Genomic DNA, 19,487 nt, shown 5'->3' on the forward strand with positions numbered 1-19,487 from the left:
CTCTTGTATCCCCAAGTGTCCCTTGGGGAGCTGACTGAAAACGCAGCCTGCCAGCTTCCGTCCCCACATCTCCGTCGGTGGCTCTGGGGTACAGCTCATCGGTCTGTGCTTCTAACAGGCAGGTCAAGCGAATTGTGGACCCCTCTGGAGAAACTCTGCTTGGAAGCATCTAACAAATGCCTTACGTGTGGCACTAACATGGGATACCTATTTTCCTGAATTTAACTGGATTTTCACCATATCGATGTAAAAGGGGCTGCAGTATTCAGGTCTTAATGATTATGCAAATTATCACTACTAAGTAATAAATCCAATAACATGTATTAAGTTGGGATGGATTTAAAGGCTTTTGACCAAGATGAGATATGCGGGGCCTTACGGAAAGTACTTTTGTAAGCAGGAGCTTGAATAATTAACATGTTGGAAAACCACTAGTAAAGAAAAAGATATAAGGAAACTTCTTTCCTGTGATACTATTTTTCTGTCTGAAATCAACAACAGACATCACACCTAGTGGTAGACACTTTAGACATCCATTTAAAAATCTAAAACATCTGTGGACAGTGTGTACCCTCTCACCACATTATTCAATGTTGTTCCGGTACGTATTTTTGGGTTTGGGTTTTTTTTTTTTTTGTTTTTTTTTTTTGAGATTTACGTATATCTTTTAGAGAGAGAGAGAGCACAAACGGCAGGGGCAGAGGGAGGGGGAGAGAGAGAATCTCAAGCAGACTCCACACTGAGTGGGGAGCCCCATGCAGGGCTCGATCCCACAACCCTGAGAGCATAACGTGAGCCGAAACCAAGAGTCAGACGCCCAACCAACTGCGTCACCCACAAAAGCACCTGTTCTGGTAGTTCTAACTAAGAGACAATGAAAAAATGAGTTTAATTATTGGAAAAGAGAAGATTAAATTATCCTCTCTCTCTCTCTCTCTCTTTCTGTTCCTATGTCGGTGTAGTTAGAAGCTCCAAGAGAGGGGCGCCTGGGTGGCTCAGTCGTTAAGCATCTGCCTTCAGCTCAGGGCATGATCCCAGGGTCCTGGGATCGAGCCCCACATTGGGCTCCCTGCTCTGCTGGGAGCCTGCTTCTTCCTCTCCCACTCCCCCTGCTTGTGTTCCCTCTCTCGCTGGCTGTCTCTCTGTCAAATAAATAAATAAAATCTTAAAAAAAAAGAAACTCCAAGAGAATCAACAGAAATGTTGTTGGAATAAGAGAAATTCAGTAAAGTGACTGGTTATAAAATCCATATTAAAAAATAGCTTTCCTATAAGCCAGTTACACAATATAATGGGAAAATGTCCAATGAAAAATAGCAACCAAAGAGTGTGGAATGTCTAATTGTAAACAAAATAAGAAATGTTAAGGAACCTTCACGAAAAAACCTGAAAGCCTCTCCTGGAGCACACGAAGGGAGACGTGTGTAAATGGAGAGGCGTGTCCTGTCCCCAGAAGGAAAGATGTAATACTAAAATTCTGTCAATTCTTCCCAAATTAATGTATACATTTAACTCAGTTTCAACAAAAAATCCAAAAGAATTTCATTAGGAGTCAGCCAGGTGATTCCAAAATTAATCTGGAAGAGTAAATACACGGCAATATCCAAATGTGATAATTACATTTAGCAAATGTCTCTTTTAAGGAACTTTGATATTTACTCCTTTTCTCTTCTGAACCTTGTAAAATTGAGTAAGATGGTCTCCATTTACTTTCCATTCTGTGCCTGGGAAACTGAGGCACAGAATGGCTGACTTGTAAGAGACCATCTCCCCTGAGTCCTCCTCCTGTGATCGCCATGCTCGCTCTGCTTGACCAGTGCTGTCTCCAGTATTAGAATTCTTACCCCAGCCCTCTTCACTTTTTCTCTTTTTATTTCACTCAATTTTTGATTCAGGAACAGAATCTCCCCTGGAAATATTAAAGCCCCACCCAAGCACCACTGCTTGTATCCGTTCTGATCCCACGCGGCTCTGAGCCCCGTTTCTTTGATGGTGGATACTTATGTCCCTATCACTGTCGTTTCCAGGTCCCTCACACTGCAACCTGCTCTTATCATCCCCTACAAACCCACCGCTGTTCCCACCTGTCGTGTTGTCCTCAATCCAGAAGAAAGCACAGCTTTCCCATCGGGAGTTACTGGCGCAAGAATTCTGTGCGCTTTACCTGTGTTTGCTCACCTCCGTTCCCTCACCTGTTCCAAAGGCCACCATGAAACCCTAACTCACTGTAATATCCAAATTTCTCTTTATCCCCAAAGACCTTGGTAATCACCAAGAAAAATGGTGTATCTTCACACAGTAAAGTTTTAAATAACACTGTGTTACTGAAAGCACTGAATATTCTTGGTGGATTTGAATTCTGTCAGCTTGTATGTATTTTAGTAATAATAATAATAATAATAATAATAATAATAATAAAGCGCTCACTGTGTACCAGGCATTGCCCTCCAAGCTCTTTACATGCATTAACTCGTGTAATCCCAGGAACCCCCTTGCTAATTTAACACTCCCGTATTACAGATAGAGATCAGGGAACGGAGAGGAATAAATGACTTGCTTAGAGTAAAAAGCAAGCAAACAGGAGCAACCGTAGCAAAGCAAGCGCCAAGAGACAGAGCCCGCGCGTGTTTCTCTCACCCACAGGGTATAACCGGAGCAGTTAATACCAACGACAACGCGCACTGAAAGGCAGAAGTTGGAGATTCCATAGCTTCTTCACACCTGTTAGTCACTCAAAGTACTGTGCCAATTTTGCGTTGTAAAAACCCATCCCTGGAAATTAAGAAAAACACAACTGTGTATTATGTGGGACAAAGGTCACCCACCCAGGAGTATGAAAATTCCCCCAAGTTACCTTCCAAGTATTTGAAGACAAATAGAAGGAGCTTGTCAGCCTTCTTTTTTCACTCGTAGGGAATGGGCATCGCACCTAATTCACAGTGGAGGCCTCTGGTCCAACTGCACGCAGGTGGGCGCTTTGTGAAGTCTTTCCTCCTTACCGTGGACTGAATTTCCACACGAAAGCAGCTGTTGAGCCTCTTCAGCCCAGCCATCAACCCAGCCCTTTCTCTGTTTTCCATTTATTCAGCGATACGTGCCTTGTATGTGGTTGCTCAATGATACCTTCCTGCCTGGACGGATGGAAGGATGGATGGACAACCTCATTCTTCATGGCGTCCCTCCTGATGTGGGCAAAGCCTCAATCATCAGAACATACAAGAGGAGTGGTCTCTGAGGGCCAAGTAGCTGACTTAATTCAGTGGCCACCATGGAAAGTGTAGCATTGGAAATGTTGCTCATGGAAAGAAAGAGGAAGGACAAGGCAGCATCAGTCTCCACAAATGTGGGTGTTTGGTTGACTCCTGTTCCTTGCATTGGCCTCTCTCCCCTGTTCCCCCATGCTCGGCTCAGCTGTGGTAATGCAGCCCTTGTCCTTCTGGATTTCCTGTGTTGTTCCTGGTTGATTGTTTCTGATTGATCCCCGCACTTTTGGCATCAAAAAGTTCATTTAATTCATAGTGGGGTGAAGTAATTCCTAACTTCTGCTGCTACAGCTTCACAACTTCTACCGCGTGTGAGCGAAATGAAGATCCCGGCAGGAATCTTTCCTGATACCTTTCCTTGGAAGTTTTTTCTAAAAAGTGCATCAGGGGGCACCTGGGTGGCTCAGTTGGTTGTGTCTGATGCTTGCTTTTGGCTCAGGTCATGATCTCAGGGTCGTGAGATCGAGCCCCATATTGGGCTCCTTGCTCAGCCGGGAGTCTGCTTTAGGATTCTCTCTCTCCCTCTGTTTCCACCCCTCTCCTCATTCATGTGCTCGCCCTCTTTCTCAAATAAATAAATAAATCTTTAAAATAAAATAAAATAAAATAAAATAAAATAAAATAAAATAAAATAAAATAAAATAAAACAAAACAAAAAGTGCATCATAAAATGGCAGTGGGAAGACGGACTTCCTTTCCACACAGGACGTGTGAGTGTTGTCTTCCTTCACTTTCCTTGTGAATGTATTAAATGCCACTGAACCGTATTCTTTAAAATGGTGAGTTTTATGTGAGGTGAATGTCACCTGAGAAGAAAATAATTCACCTCACACAGAACTCACCATTTGAATCATCCTACAGCACATTTACAACATTGTGCAGTCATCACCATGATCTAATTTCAGAACAGTTTTATCACCCACCCCCCAAAAAAGCCTCAGATCCATTAAAAGCAGTGATTCCCTACTCCCCCTCCTCCAGCCCGTGGCAACCACTGACCTACGTACTCTTTGTCTCTACGGATTTGCCTCTTTGGAACATTTCATACAAACGGAATCACAATATGTGGCTTTTTTCACTTTCCATCGTGTTGTTGAGGTTCACCCACGTTGTAGTATTTGTCAGCGCTTCCTTCTGTTTTTTATTTTTCCATGAAAAGGCTTTTATTCGCTCTTTCAGTATTCATTCCTTCAGGCACTGTTCTCAGTGATGAGATCCCCACGTTTCATCGAGCTTAGATTTTAGTGGCGAAAGACAGACAAGGAACAAAATCAGTAGGCTCTGAGCCTCTGCAGATAGCTGGACCCGAACGTCCTGAGAGAAGGGGACTACATGGCTCTTTTACACTAAGTGGTCGAGAAAGGGAACTCTGAGGAAATAACATTTAAGATGAGCTCCACATGATTCAATGGAGCCAGTCAAGCCAAGACCAGAAGAGAAAGTATTTCAAGCAGAAGAAACCCTACGGTACAAATTAACTTGGAATGTTTTAAGCACGGACAAACAGACAAGCGTGCCTTAGGATCTAGTGGGCAAGGGAACGCAGGGGAGAAGAAGAGGTCTGAGAGGCAGGTGGGAGCCAGGTCATCTGCTCGGTGAACTTGGATGAGGAGTTTGGGTTTCATCCTACGTGTGAGGTGGAAGCACTAGAAGAGTCTTCATGACATGATTTGCCATTTGGGGACTGGACTGCAGGGAAGCAAAGTTCTCCCTTCCTTTTTGTGGCTGAGTAATAGTCCGCTGTATGGGTTTACCACACTGCATTTATCCATTCATCAGTTGATGGACGCCGGAATTGCTTCTACTCTCTGACGATTATGAATAATGCTGCTATGAACATTCAGGTACTGGTTCTGTGTGAACGTATGTTTTCAGTTCTCTTTAGTCCATACCTACGAGTCAAATTACTGGGTCATGTCACAACTCCAAGTTCAACTGTTTGCAGGAATGCCAGACCATTTTCCACAGCAGCTGTACCATTCTGCATTCCCACAAGCAGCGTGTAAGATTTCTGATTTCTCCAAATCCTTGCCAACCCCTGTCATCCATGCATTCCCGTGTTGATTTTCATGACCACCATCTTAGCAGCTGTGACGCGGCACCCCGTCTCGGTTTTGATTTGCATTGCCCTTGTGACCGACGGTGTCAAGCATCTTTCCGTGTACTTCCCAGCCAGTTAGTTCCTACTCGTCCTTCAGGTTCACCTTCTCAGAAAGGACTTTCCTAAAAACCCATCAAAAGAGAGAAGATTCATTCTCCCTCTTATGACGCGCTAGCGTTCTGTTGCTGTCCTTCAGAACACTTACCACGTTCTGTTATTATTTGGATGGCTGTTTGCTTCACTTTTCCAAGCACAGTTTCTGGCACATGGTAAGGGGCTCAATAAATATTTATTCAATGAACAAATCAATCAGGAGAGTGATGAGATGTGGAAATCAAGCCATGCGGTTGCCAACTGGGAAGCGGGGAGAAATACAGGAAATTGGGCAGATGAAGGAGCTGATGCAGAAAAGGTAAAGGGTGGGTATGGAGTTAGCAGGAGAATGCACATGAACGCTGAGTTAAATGAAAATGAAAAGCAAGCTTAACCTAACGGAACAAAACTGGACAAAATATGTCTGTAGTCTTGAAAAATGCTCAGACCCTTTAACTTACTAGTTCTATTTTTAGAAATTTATCCTGAGAAAATAATCAGATATTCTCCTTTAACAAACTTCAGGAGAACACAACCTCTTCTTTTCTCCTTTGACTTTGTGACCTGACTAATGTCCTGTCCCAGCCAAAGGCTAACCCAGTTTGTTTTGTGAGATGAAAAGCCAATGTTCTTGGCATGTTTCTTCAGCAACTCCCGGGTCTTCGTACCTAGTCTGTCCTCTCCCTACCAAACATTTCAGGTGACCAAATGCTTGCCAGAGGTAAAGGACCAGATGGGAAATGCTCTTGAGATTTTCTGATGAAGTTTGGGTTTCTCTTTAGACCAGTGGTTTTTAATCAGGGTGATTCTTTTCCCCAGCAGGGAAGATTAGGCAATGGTCTGAGTCGTTTTTGATTGTCACAACTTAAGGAGAGGCGTCCTACTGGCATCTACAGGGCAGAGGCCAGCGATGCTCTAAGCGTCCTACCATACACGGGACAGCCTCCTCGTCTTGTCCAAAACGCCAGTTGTGCTGAGGTTGCGAACGCTGTTGTAAGTATGAGCCAGTGATCTTCCTGCCGTGGAAAGCGTGCATTTTCTCCCCCTCCCCTTTCAAATGTATCCTTTGAACCGGCCTAGATGGCATTATGCTAAGTGAAATAAGTCAAATGGAGAACAACAAATACGGTATGATTTCACTTGTTTGTGGAATCTAAAAAAAAACAAAAAAAAAAACCAAAACACAAGTGAGCCAACAAAACAAATCAGAAACAGACTCATAAATACAGAGAACACACTGGTCGTTGCTAGAAGGGAGGGGGTGAGGGGATGGGTGAAATAGGAGAAGAGGGTTAAGAGGTACAGACTTCCAGTTATAAAATAAATAGGTCAAGGGGATATAAACTACAGCACAGAGAATAGAGCCAATAATATTGTAATAACTTTGTATGATAACAGACAGTAATTAGACCTACGGTGGTGAGCGTTTCGTAATGTATATAAATGTCGAATCATTATGCTGTACACCTGAAATAATTTAATACGGTATGTCAATTCCACTTCAATGAAAATAAATTAACAATTAAAAATATCCTTTTACATAGAAATATGATAAGGTTTAACAACAACAACGTATTATAAGAGTCCAACTACATAACATTCTGGAAAAGGCAAAACCACAGTGACAGTAGTGAGATCAGTGGTGGCCATGGGTCGGAGGGAGGGAGGAGTGAATAGGCAGGGCACAGAGGATGTTTAGGGCAGTGAAAATACTCTGCATGATACTCTAACAGTGGATACATGTCATGATACATTTAGTCAAGCTCCCAAAGTACAACGCGAGAGTGAACCCTAATGTTCACTGTGGACTGTGGGTGATTACGATGTGTCAGTGTAGGTTCCTCAGTGGTAACAAATGTACCGTCTGGTGGGGGCTGCTGACAGTGGGGGAGGGTGTGGCTGAGTGGAGGCAGGGCGCATATAGGAACTCCCTGTACTGGCTGCTGACTTGCTCTGAAAAATAAAGTTCATCTTTGGGGTGCCTGGGTGGCTCAGCAGATTAAGCCTCCAGCTCTTGATTTTGGCTCAGGTCATGATCTTGGGGTCCTAGGACCTGGCCACATTGGTGTCAGCGCTCAGTGGAGAGTCTGCTTGGAAGTACTGTCCCCCTTCCTCTCCCTCCTGCCTGCCCCTCCCCACCACTTGGCCCTCTCTCTCAGATAAATTAATTAATTAATTAATTAAGTCTTTAAAAAAAATAAAGTTCATCTTTAAAAAGCTAGTTGGAAAAACAAAACAACATTTAAGAAACTTGGTGAATTTTCCACTCTGACATGTTATTTAATAAAAGATTTTTTTTTGAGATTATATTTATGTATCTGAGCGAGAGAGAGAGAGAGAGAGCAAGAGTGGGGGGAAGAGCAGAGGGAGAAGGACAAGCAGACTCCTCTGTGTTGAGCACGGACCCCGACATGGGGCTCGATCCCAGGACCCTGAGATCATGACCTGAGTCAAACTCAGATGCTTAACCAACTGAGCCATCCAGGTGCCCCAAGAGAAAAGGAGATTTTTAAAATTCGCAGCTAATATGATAATTAAATCTATCTTTCACTGTAAGTTCTGAAAGGTGCGTCCTTACAAAAGGCAAGATTCCAGGGTCAAGGCCTGGGTAGGACAGCAGTCCCCATGGTGTGGTTGATGGAATGCTTTCTGCAGGGCATTGACTGGCCTTATTGAAGAATAGTGTCTGGGAAACGCTGGGTTAAATAGAGTAAAGCATCTTTTGGGTTTTTTTAATTGTTATTTTTCTTTTTATGAAGAACCCCTTGGGGCCTTCCAGATGCTAATGTTCATTGTGAATCCCTAAGGGGGTTTACTGTATTTTGAATTTCCCAAACTTCTATGACCCTAGAACCTTCTCTTAAGGAACAGTCTCAAGGGACTATTTTGGACACTAATGAAGAAGATCGGGGAGGGGCATTCAGGTTGGTTAACACCATGGTCTTCCTGGCTCAGGCTTTGCCCCACCCCTACTGCCATGTCTGTGGGCCCCTTGCTTGCTCTCTGGGCCCGGCTCTCACCGCCTCCAATACAATCATCCCCATTCCCCTGAAAGTCATCATGCCGTGCTCACAGGAGGCCGTCCCCAACAGAGGGAGAGCCCCATTCTGTGGCTACAAGAGCCTTCCTCCCTGGGCTGCTGGCCCTGTGCCACAAGCTTGCCGGCCCTACCTCGTGAGCCCTGGGCACGTCCAGCAGCCTCTGAGAATGACAGGCGTGGAATTTTATTCTCTTCCATGATAGGGGAAATTCAAGTCCTTTTCATGGTGTTGGGTACATGTTCCAAGTCAGCTTCCCTAGGCCTCCTCCCGACATCCCCTCCCCCTTGCCTACAGGACAGGGGAGTTCCTGTGTTTTTGTGAGTGGGTGTGCCTATGCTATTCTGGGTCTTTCTTTCCCGGCCGCCAGCAGAGCAGGTGTTTTTCATGGAACATGAGAGCTGCCAGGATCCACGCTGCCTCCCCCTTTGTGCTCAACACTTGTGTCTGGGCTGTGTGGAGTTTTGTTTCTCTATCCTGCTTCTCCCGTCGCGTGAAAAGATGAAGCAGTCTGTCAGAGCCACAACTTTCTCTTTGTCTTGATAGGGGACGAAAGAGATTTTGGGTCTTTGCTTTCTTAATATTTCCAGTGAAATATCCCAGTCACCTCCCTTGGAAGTATTTCCCCCAAAGACTAGGTGATACTTGAACGTGGCCGTGGGCGGTGTTTCCCTCCATCAGACGCTTAGAAATGGCTGTCGGCCAGGCACTGTGCTAGGCACTGGGGGTAGAGGATCAGTGATGGGCAGTTTGCACCTGGAGGCTGAACCAAGCAGGAAAAGAGCAGCTTCAGCAGGGGGAGAAGGTGCGGAGCACAGGGGCCCGGGAGCTCCAGGGAGGAGCCCCACCTGGCAGCCTTGGGTGGGCCCCCGGGGAGCAGAGGCCCTGAGCTGAGTCTGCAGGACTTTGGCCAGAGCTCCCAGCCTGGTGCATTTCCTTCAGGGTACAAACTACTATTGTTATTGTTGTTTTGAATAGCACGTGTAAATGGCCTTTTCTTTATTTTCATCTTAAGATGTTAAACAATTAATGTACAAAGATCACTCCGCGTACTTAAAGTTATTCTTTTTTAAACGTTTAAATTGGCGTTGTTTTAAGATTTTATGTATTCATTTGAGAGCTGCTGCACTGGGGCTGATCCCAGGATTCCAGGATCCATACCTGAACCCAGGGCAGACCCTTAACTGACTGAGCCCCCCGGGTGCCACCTTAAATTGGCATTTAAAAGGTTGGTCGGTTATTTGATTACACTCTAAGTTCATGCACTTAACTTCGTTAAGAATTTCATTTTGGGGGCGCCTGGGTGGCACAGCGGTTGGGCGTCTGCCTTCGGCTCAGGGCGTGATCCCGGCGTTATGGGATCAAGCCCCACATCAGGCTCCTCCGCTAGGAGCCTGCTTCTTCCTCTCCCACTCCCCCTGCTTGTGTTCGCTCTCTCGCTGGCTGTCTCTATCTCTGTCAAATAAATAAAAATTAAAAAATCATTAAAAAAAAAAGAATTTCATTTTGGGGGGCGCCTGGGTGGCGCAGTTGTTAAGCATCTGCCTTCGGCTCAGGGCGTGATCCTGGTGTTATGGGATCGAGCCCCGCATCAGGCTCCTGGGCTGGGAGCCTGCTTCTTCCTCTCCCGCTCCTCCTGCTTGTGTTCCCTCTCTCACTGGCTGTCTCTCTCTGTCAAATTAATAAATAAAATCTTTAAAAAAAAAATTTCATTTTGGGGGGGCACCTGGGTGGCTCAGTTGGTTGAGTGCCTGCCTTTGGCTCAGGTCGTGGTCCTAACGTCCTGGGATCAAGCCCTGAGTTGGGCTCCCTGCTAGGCCTGGGGTCTGCTTCTCCCCCTCCTTTCCGCTCGTGCTCTCTCTATCTCTGTCTCTCTCGAATAAATAAATAAAATATTTTAAAAAATAAAAACGAAAAACATAAAAAAAGAGCTTCTTTTTTGTCACTTTAGAGTTATGATGGTTTAATCGCTTTGAATTTGTAACTATTTTTAAAGTATATTTTGGGTTATATGACCTGAAAACAATGTACCAATAAAGGTAGCAAATCTTCTTAATGAAAACAAAAAACCAACGAACAAGGATTTTAAGGATTTTAAGGATTATGGCTAGAGGGGTGGCTGCCGTTGCCCAAGTGCTCATTTTGGCAAAAGCAGTAAGATGGAGAAAACTATCAAGGTGTCTCAGGAACCACATGATAATAAATGACATTTGTTTGACATCTTAGAGTTTGTTTGCAAGGCACTTTTGCTTGTATTGTTCGGTTGGTACCAACAATGGTCTTACAAAGTGTTGGGAGATGGCTGTCCAAACACAGCACAGACAACACGAGTTGTCTGCGGCCTTCTCAAGCTCCACGAAGTGAGAGAAATAAAGCTCTAGGGTCAGGGAGAGCAGAAGAGAACTAACAGTGGAAGGGAGCTAATAATGCATTTTGTGAATAGGGAAATCAGATGAAGCATGGTGGTGGCTCACATGAAAAGGGAGAGGCAACAGAAAACCCAGAAATAAACCCACAATTATACGGGCAATTAATCTTCGACAAAGGAGGATGAATATACAAGGGGAAAAAGACGGTCTCTTCAACGAATGGTGTTGGGAGAACTGGACAGCCACATGCAAACGAATGAAACTGGACCACGTTCTTCCAGCAGACACAAAAATAACCGTGCCGTGAAGCGCAGCTTCACCAAGCGTCGGCCATGTTTCCTTTCAGCTTCTCCGCGCATCACCGTGTGGAGCATCACTGGATGCTGGAGCGAAGGCAGGAACTAAGATAAACAAGTACGAAAACAAACTGCGGAAAGCAACCGCCAGGAACGGGGCCAAAAACACCTTCAGGAACTAAGTGGAATTCTCAGAGAGAAAAGACGAAATGAGAGCAAATTTTTAAAGAATGAGGAAATTTCCCGTAATGTAGAAAGATGGGTGATAAAGGGAGAAAAGATTTGATTTGATTTGATTTTTGGAAGAAAAGATTTTAAAACTGAAAGGATTAATTCAGGTAACCGAATAGCCAACTAATAGGGATTTAAGAAATAAGACAGAGAGAGGAGAAAAGAAGCCATAGATTTCTCAGAATAAGTGAGCAGGCCTATAGATTCAAAGAGCCTATCCAGAAAAATGAAGGAGAACAAAATCTACACCCAGTCCTATCTTCATACTGTTTCGGAACACCAGAGATCAAGAGGAAATGCCAGCAGCTTCTCTAGAACAATACCACAAGTAAGTCTCAAGATATGATTCTGGAATTGGAATGACAGGGGAATTCTCAAGGACGGCATTGCATACTGCAAAGACCAGAGAGCGATACCTTCAAACCTTCGAGCAAAAAAGATCTTCAACCCAGACTCCTCTATCTCACCCAAGTATTAATCATGTGGCGGAAGAACATGAAGACGTTTTCGGCCATACAAGCTCTCAGCGCTTCCCCTTCCTGCACGTCCTCCCCGAGGAGGCCATTTGAGGTTGTGCTCCAGCACAATGAGGCAGTAACCCAAGAAGGAGTCAGGAAAAAAGGAGGCCTGCCACAGGAGAGAGGCAACAGGCAGGCTCTGGACAGAAGCCGCACTCGGAGAGCGCACCAGTCCACCGAGGCACAGGGGACCAGAGGCTCCAAGATGATGGAGTCCAGGGGCATTGGAAACGGGTGGGTAGACTACATTATGGATTTAACCACATAGACGATCTCTCTGGGGGCTTTGCAATCTAGTTGGGGAGCGTGGCAGGAAGAAGCGGTAATGGTATAAGAAACCGTGCAAGTGAGCAAGTGAGAAATAAGAAAGGGAATGTAGCGGTCAAGGTTAAGTTGGCTCGATGGTGAACAATACTTACACGGTAGTAACGATAAGGGAAAAAATAAGTATTGGCTTAACCAAGATTTTGATATAATTATGTTTGGGTGATTGAGGAAGTAGAAATGGGAAGGAGGGATAACAGAAGATGGAATACCTTCCATCTTCCCAAAGAGAAAGTCAAATTGTAATATGTCTGAGATGGATACCCATATAAGCATATTAATTCTTCTGGAGTTATGAATAGTGAGAAGAAACTGCTAGAAGAAAGGAAAGAGAGAGGTGCCTGGTGGCTGAGTCGGCTAAGCGTCCGACTCTTGACTTCAGCTCAGGGCATGATCTCAGGGTTGTAGGATCGAGCCCTGCATCGGACTCCATGCTGGGCCTGGAGTCTGCCTGAGATTCTCTCTCTCCCTCTCCCTCTGTCCCTCCTCCCCACCCCCTCTCTTTCTCAAAAAAAGAGAAGGAAAGAAAGGAAAGAGGCTGCTCTCGGCCGAATGACACTGAACCATGAGCTGGGTTGGGAAGTGTTATGGTTACTACCAGTGGGTAACGAATTGCCCAGAACTTGGTGGCTTTAACACCACTGTATGCGTTGGTTCTCAGTGGCTCCGTGGCTCAGGATTTCAGGAAGGGCTCTGCTGGGCGGTGTTGGACGCAGGAAATGGAGTGGGGCTGGAGCTGCTGGGGCCTAGCCATGCCTCTCTCCCCATCTCCCGCTCTTACAGCTTTTCTATGGGATCTCTCCAGGTAAGCTAACTTGAGCTTTTTCTCATATGGCAGCTCAGGGTCCCAGAGGCAAGTGTCCCAAGAGAGCAGGATATCACATAGCATCTGTGATAGTTAATTTTCTTTGTCAATTTGACTGGATCTCAGAACGTCCAGCTATTTGGTTAAACAGTATTTGTGCACGTGACCATTAAGGGGTTTCTGGAAGAGCTTAGCATTTGATTCTGCAGACTGAGTAAAGTAGATCCCCTTCCCCATGTGGGTGGGCATCGTCTACTTCTCTGAGGACCTGAATAAGACCAAAACCTGAGGAAGGCTGGATTCACTCTCTGACGGCCACTTGAGCTGAAACATCTACCTTCTGCGTGCGGAGCTCCAGGCTCCTGGGTCTTTGAACTACGACTACAGCCCACAGGCCTTCTCCAGTTTGTGGAGGACAGATGTCCTCCTGCTTAGCCTCCATAATTGGGGGAGCCAATACCTGATCATAAATCAATGTCTCTGTCTGTCTCTCTGTCTGTCTCTCTTTATATGTCTTCCCCACTCTTCTGTTTCTCTGGAGCACCCTGACCAATATAGACTACTCCATCAGTCAAAGCAGTTATGAGGGTCCTCCCTGCTTAGGGAGGGGAGGAAACACAGACCCCTCCATTTCCAGGGAGGGGTGTCAAGGTCTCGGAAGAAGAGCATTTGTGGGGTGAGAGATATCCTTGTGGCCATCCTCGTAAGAATCTGTTTTTTGCGATAAGCCTTGTAGTATTATTTGACCATTTAACAACGTGTGTGTGTTATTTTTATAAAAATGCAAATTAAGTGATAAGGATATTCGTCTCATTTTTTTATCAAATGAGGGAAATGTCTCAGAGAGGTGAAAATAATACTCAAGAGGGGGCTGGGATTTGAACCAGATGCTTCGCTCTTAGTTCAATGCTCTTTCCCACTGACCAGATGACCAAGGAGAGTCACTGTCATTTATATTAATGACCACAACCCTACCTCAATTACAGCAGTTAACAAGTGGCCTGGCCAGCCAACCTCAGCATTTTCAGCCTTGCTTGTTCGTTAGCCTGAATATTAATGCAAACTCTGAATGCAAATAATCAGATCTCAGCTCGGCAAGATCAAAGCAAAGACACTGAGGCTACATGATGCATCGGGCGCCTGAGAATCAGACTTGGTTTTTAGACTGTAGACCCTGGGCCTGGAGTTTCTCTTGGTGTCCCTCGGGTGGCACTGCCTTGGGCTGGGACTCTTTAACGCCCACTTCACACACACACACACACACACAATTGCCTAAATTGCCTAACTGACTAAAACACAAAACGAAACAGAAGCGTCTTAAGTAAGTCTCCACGTGGATTAGTGATGCTATGCTCGTCCATTTTCTAAATACCTACCTGCACAAACCACCACATTTCCCAGGAGAGGCCACTGACCTTGGACCTGCGATCGCTCCAGGCATGAGCTGTCAGTCCCCAAATCCACTGCCATTGCCGGCACATCGCGTCCCTCGGCTCCTGACTCGCTGCTAAGGAGCTAACCCCCTGCTCCCAGACCACAGCCAAGGACCAGGGCGCCACTCCCGCCTGGCTGAGTGGAGTGGGCAGGTTTGAACCTGGGCTATGAAGCAATAAGGTCACATTAAAAAAAAAAAAAGCTGTGATCTGAAGTAGGGAGAAGAGGAAGGGCCCCCAAATGATACAGTTGAAATATTTAAAGGAAGTCAGTGCTGCTTGTCTCATTGAAAACGATCTTTATGAATTTCTTTTTTTAAAGATGTATTTATTTACTGAGAGAGAGAGCGAGAGAGACAGGGAATGGGAGGAGGGGCAGAGGGACAGAGAGAATCCTAAGCAGGCTCCATGCTCGGTGCAGAGCCCGACGTGGGGCTCAACCTCGTGGCCCTGAGATCATGACCTGAGCCGAAATCAAGAGTCGGACGCTTAGCCAACTGAGCCACCCCGGTGCCTCTAACTTTATGAATTTCTGATCGGAAAGACCATGTATCTGGGAATCTGGATTCAAGCTCTCTGGGGGCTGAGTGGGACTGAAATGACTGCGTACAGCAAAGAGTAGAGGAATACCAAAAACTGCTTTTATCGAAAACAGGGCGTAAAGGGAAAAACAAGCAAGCAAGAGTGGAACATTGTGCCTCAGCAACTCCACCGCGAATATAAGGGCTTAGGCTTGTCTTCCAAAGAGTTCCCACTGAAAGCATCAGGAAGAAGGGAAAGAGAGCAGGGTTCTTATGGCACGGGTGGGTGAGCTGAGTTGCTGAGGAGACAGCTGTGACGTGTGCAAATTATAGCCAGAGAACATGGGGTGGGTGTATGAGGCCCTCCACCCATTCTGCAAAAGGACATGATTCTTCCAGAGACCAAATTAGGGCTACGGGGTAGAGCCCAGCCTTGAGGCTGGAAAATGGAACTATCGCCCCCAAACAGAAGGACCTTAAAAGGGGCTTTGAGCAACACCTAAGAGGAATTTGTTAGAAGTCCGGGTGTGTGCAAAGCTGAGAATCAGGAGGTAATGTCCTTACTCTTTATTTCGGACAGATTTGTGTCCTAGCCCACTCCTCAAATACACGTTGAAATCCAAACCCCCCAGGGGCGCCTGCATGGCTCAGTCGGTTGGGTGTCTGCCTTCAGCTCGGGTCATGATTTCGGGGTCCTGGGATCGAGCCCCACATTGGGCTCCCTGCTCAACGGGGAGTCTGGTTCTCTCTCCCCCTTCCCCCACCTATACACGCACTGTCTCTCTGTCAAATAAATAAATAAACCGAAAAGAAAAGAAAAGAAAAGAAAAGAAAAGAAAAGAAAAGAAAAGAAAAGAAAAGAAAAGAAAAAAGAAATCCGAACCCCCAGTAACTCAGAATGTGACTATATTTGGATATAGGGACTTTAAAGAGGTGATTAAGTTAAAATAAGCCCATTAGGGTGGGCCCCATCCAGTCTGACCGGTGTCCTCATAAGAAGAGAAAGTTTGCACACACAGACAGACTGCAGGAAGAGGTGTGTGCAGAGAAAGACCACATGAGGACACAGCGAGAACGTGGCCGTCTGCACATCAAGGAGAGAGGCCTCAGGAGAAACCAATCCCACGGACACCTTGATGCGGGACTTCCAGCCTCCAGAACTCTCGAGAAAATAAATCCCTCTTGTTTAGGTCACTTAGTCTGTGCGATTTTGTCACGGCAGTTGGAGCAAACTAGTACAATGTTTTACAACCGTTCGCACTTTGTAATCTAAAATTTCCTCTGGCTGCGGCAAAATTTAATTGTGCATTTGATCTGAGCGAGTCGGCCAAACCACTGGGAATACACAGAACAAAGCAGATGCCAGAGAAGCTTTGGGGGCAGCGTCAAGGCGGAGGACTTTGGCTGTTACGGGATGGCCTTCCTCCTCATGTAGGGGCTGTGAAAAAGTACCTCGGACTCCTGCCCGCAGTGGAAGGGGGGCAAGAGGACACCTTCCTCTATCATCCACATTCGGATGTTAGGTCCCGCAGGACCTTTCCAATGCATAGGTTGGTACACATTTTGAATGAGGCTTGTTGAAATAAAAGATGCAAATAAAGAATATACGGCCTGGCAAATGTGTTTACTTTTCCCCAGCATGAAAAGAGAGTTCTCTATGCCACTAATGCCCTAACTAAAAAATAAAACATGCTGTGATTGGAGGTATAATATAAATGAGATGCTCGGAGGTCTTGGTTGGGATACAAAATCTGTGGGCCGATCGGCAGGCAGGGATTCTTCTCCGTGCTTTCTTTGGTTCCCAAGAAGCAATTTTTTTTTAAAGAATTTGTTTATTTATTTGACAGAGAGACAGCCAGTGAGAGAGGAACACAAGCAGGGGAGTGGGAGAGGAAGAAGCAGGCTCCCAGCAGAGGAGCCTGATGTGGGGCTCGATCCCACAACGCCAGGATCACGCCCTGAGCCGAAGGCAGACGCTTAACGACTGAGCCACCCAGGCGCCCCCCAAGAAGCAATTTTTTAAGACCAAAAACAACAAAGAAAATTAAACCACTAAGTACAATAAAGCGAGACGGTAAAGTGACTTTATAAATATGATATTCTGAGGAGCCGGAATAGGGAAAACTGCAGTAGGGAAACATGTCCTCAGGGATTTGAAACCGGGTCATCTGAAGCACTTTAGATATCCTCGAAAGACATCAGATTTTATCCTGCAGGCATGAGGAGCCATCAAAAGTGCCAAAAGGTAATCCCATTGGTCGTTGAGAAAGTTGACTCTGAAAGCCAGAAGGAGGAGGGTGTGGGGCAGGTGGGGGCGAGGAAGTAGGGAAAGCAGTTAGTTGGTTTCGTCGTCCCATAGTGAGATCGAGGGGCCCAGAATGAGGACAATGGCCATGAACGTGGGCCAGCGTATGGATTGTCCCAGGGACACTCCAAGGTGAAGCAGAAGGCGTCGGTGATTCATTGAAACGTGTGGGGCTGGGAAGAGAGAGTCCTGTAGGGTGAAGTCAAGTTTTCCAGCTTATGTAGTGTATCAGTTTCCTACTGCTGCTATAACGGATTATCACCCGTCGGGTGTCTTACGTAGCATACATTTATTACAGTTCTGGAGGTCAGAAGCCTGACATGGGTCCCACTGGAGGCTGCATCCCTTTCTGGAAGCTCTAAGGAGGAATTTGTTTCCTTGCCCTTTCCAGCTTCCGAAGGACGCCAGCAGCCTTTGCGTGGCTCATGGCCGCCACGTTCACCACGTTCACTGCCCCCAAGGGCAGACAGAGTCTTTCTCGCTTTGCATCTCTGACCCTTCCATTGTCACATCTCTCTCTGACCACAGTCAGGAAAGATTCTCTGCTTTCTTAAGATCTCACATGAGGGGCACCTGGGTGGCTCAGTGGGTTAAGCATCTGACTTTGGCTCAGGTCATGATGCCAGGGCCCTGGGATCAAGCCCGTATTGGGCTCCCTGCTCAGCCCCACCCTCTACTCTCTCTCTCTCTCTCTCTTAAATAAATAAATAAAAATCTTTTTTAAAAATCTCATGTGATTAGACAGAGTCCATGTGGACAATCAAGTTGAACCCTCTCCTCTCAAAGACTGTAACCGTAATCACATCTGCAAAGCTCCTTTTGCCGCCTAAGGTAACAACATGCAGGGTCTAGGAATCGGGGCATGAACGTGTCGGAGAGACGTTACTCTGCCTGTCACGGGTATCAAAGAGCAGACTTTTTCAAACTGACCCATTAGTGGATTGTGAAATCTATTTAATAGGGAACTACCAGTATTTTTCTTTAAGGGGGAACAGAAATTAAGAGAGTACAATGCAGGTCCTAAGAGTATCAATGTTTTGCAAAATTTCAATTTAGTTTTTTTTATGCATGAGTGTACTGGATTGTGATATAAAATGTATTTCTTACTGAAGGTCATGGGCAAAAGTGTTTGAAAATCATTGACTTAGACAAGAAGCTCGTGAAAATGTTGAGCAAAACAGAGCATAAAGCTAATAGCTAACATTTACCGAATGTTTGCCATGAGCCGTGCCTGTTCTAAATGCTTAACGTTTGTTACCTCCTGTTATGTTTCCACTCCCCAGTACTGCAGATACTGCCATTTTCTCTACATTGTGAATGAGAAAATGGACAGAGACGGAGTCTTGCCTAAAATCACACACGTAGAAAATGGTAGAGCTGGGATTTAACGCCAGACGTCCTAATATAGTGTGTATTATATGTAGTGTATATGGTATCATTAATAACAGCCACCAGCTATGCAGACTGTATGCTTAACACCTCTCTGCAGGGACTGGGGAGGACGGCAGTCTTGCTTCTCTAGTCCATCCTACTACCCTGAGAACCTTTGCCCATGTACACGACCCTATTGAAAATAGAAAAGGCCAGGGGCGCCTGGGTGGCTCAGTCATTAAGTGTTTGCCTTTGGCTCAGGGCGTGATCCCGGAGTCCTGGAATTGAGCCCCGCAACCGGCTCCCTGCTCAGCGGGAAGCCTGCTTCTTCCTCTCCCGTTCCCCATGCTTGTGTTCCCTCTCTCGCTGTGTCTTTCTCTGTCAAATAAATAAAATCTAAAAAAAAAAAATTAGAAAAGGCCAATGGTTGTAGAACAGAGCACACACTTCTCATGTAACTCTGGGTATGGGTGTGTATGGGGGAAGAAAGAGAAACTTCTCTCAATCCAAAATCACAGTGAGCTACCCTCTATAGGCTGATAGCCTGAATTTCAACCTAGGTGTTGGAGAGTAAGTGTAACCTACACCGTTAAGACTAATATATATGAAATTAATATTCATATTGGTCCCTGAGCAATAAAGATAAACAGACCAATAGTAATAATAAAGATCAACAGGTAAATATCCTTAGAGGAGACACATGCAATACGCCACACATCATATCTACACAAATACAAACTACATTTTATTTCAATGATAACTGTTCTACTTACTATCATAGCAATCAAATACAAATTAAGTGATTAACCACCATCTCTT

Source organism: Ursus americanus, chromosome 2 (assembly GCF_024610735.1).
Source record: "Ursus americanus isolate L20-20 chromosome 2, mUrsAme1.1.p, whole genome shotgun sequence".
NCBI lineage: Eukaryota > Metazoa > Chordata > Mammalia > Carnivora > Ursidae > Ursus > Ursus americanus.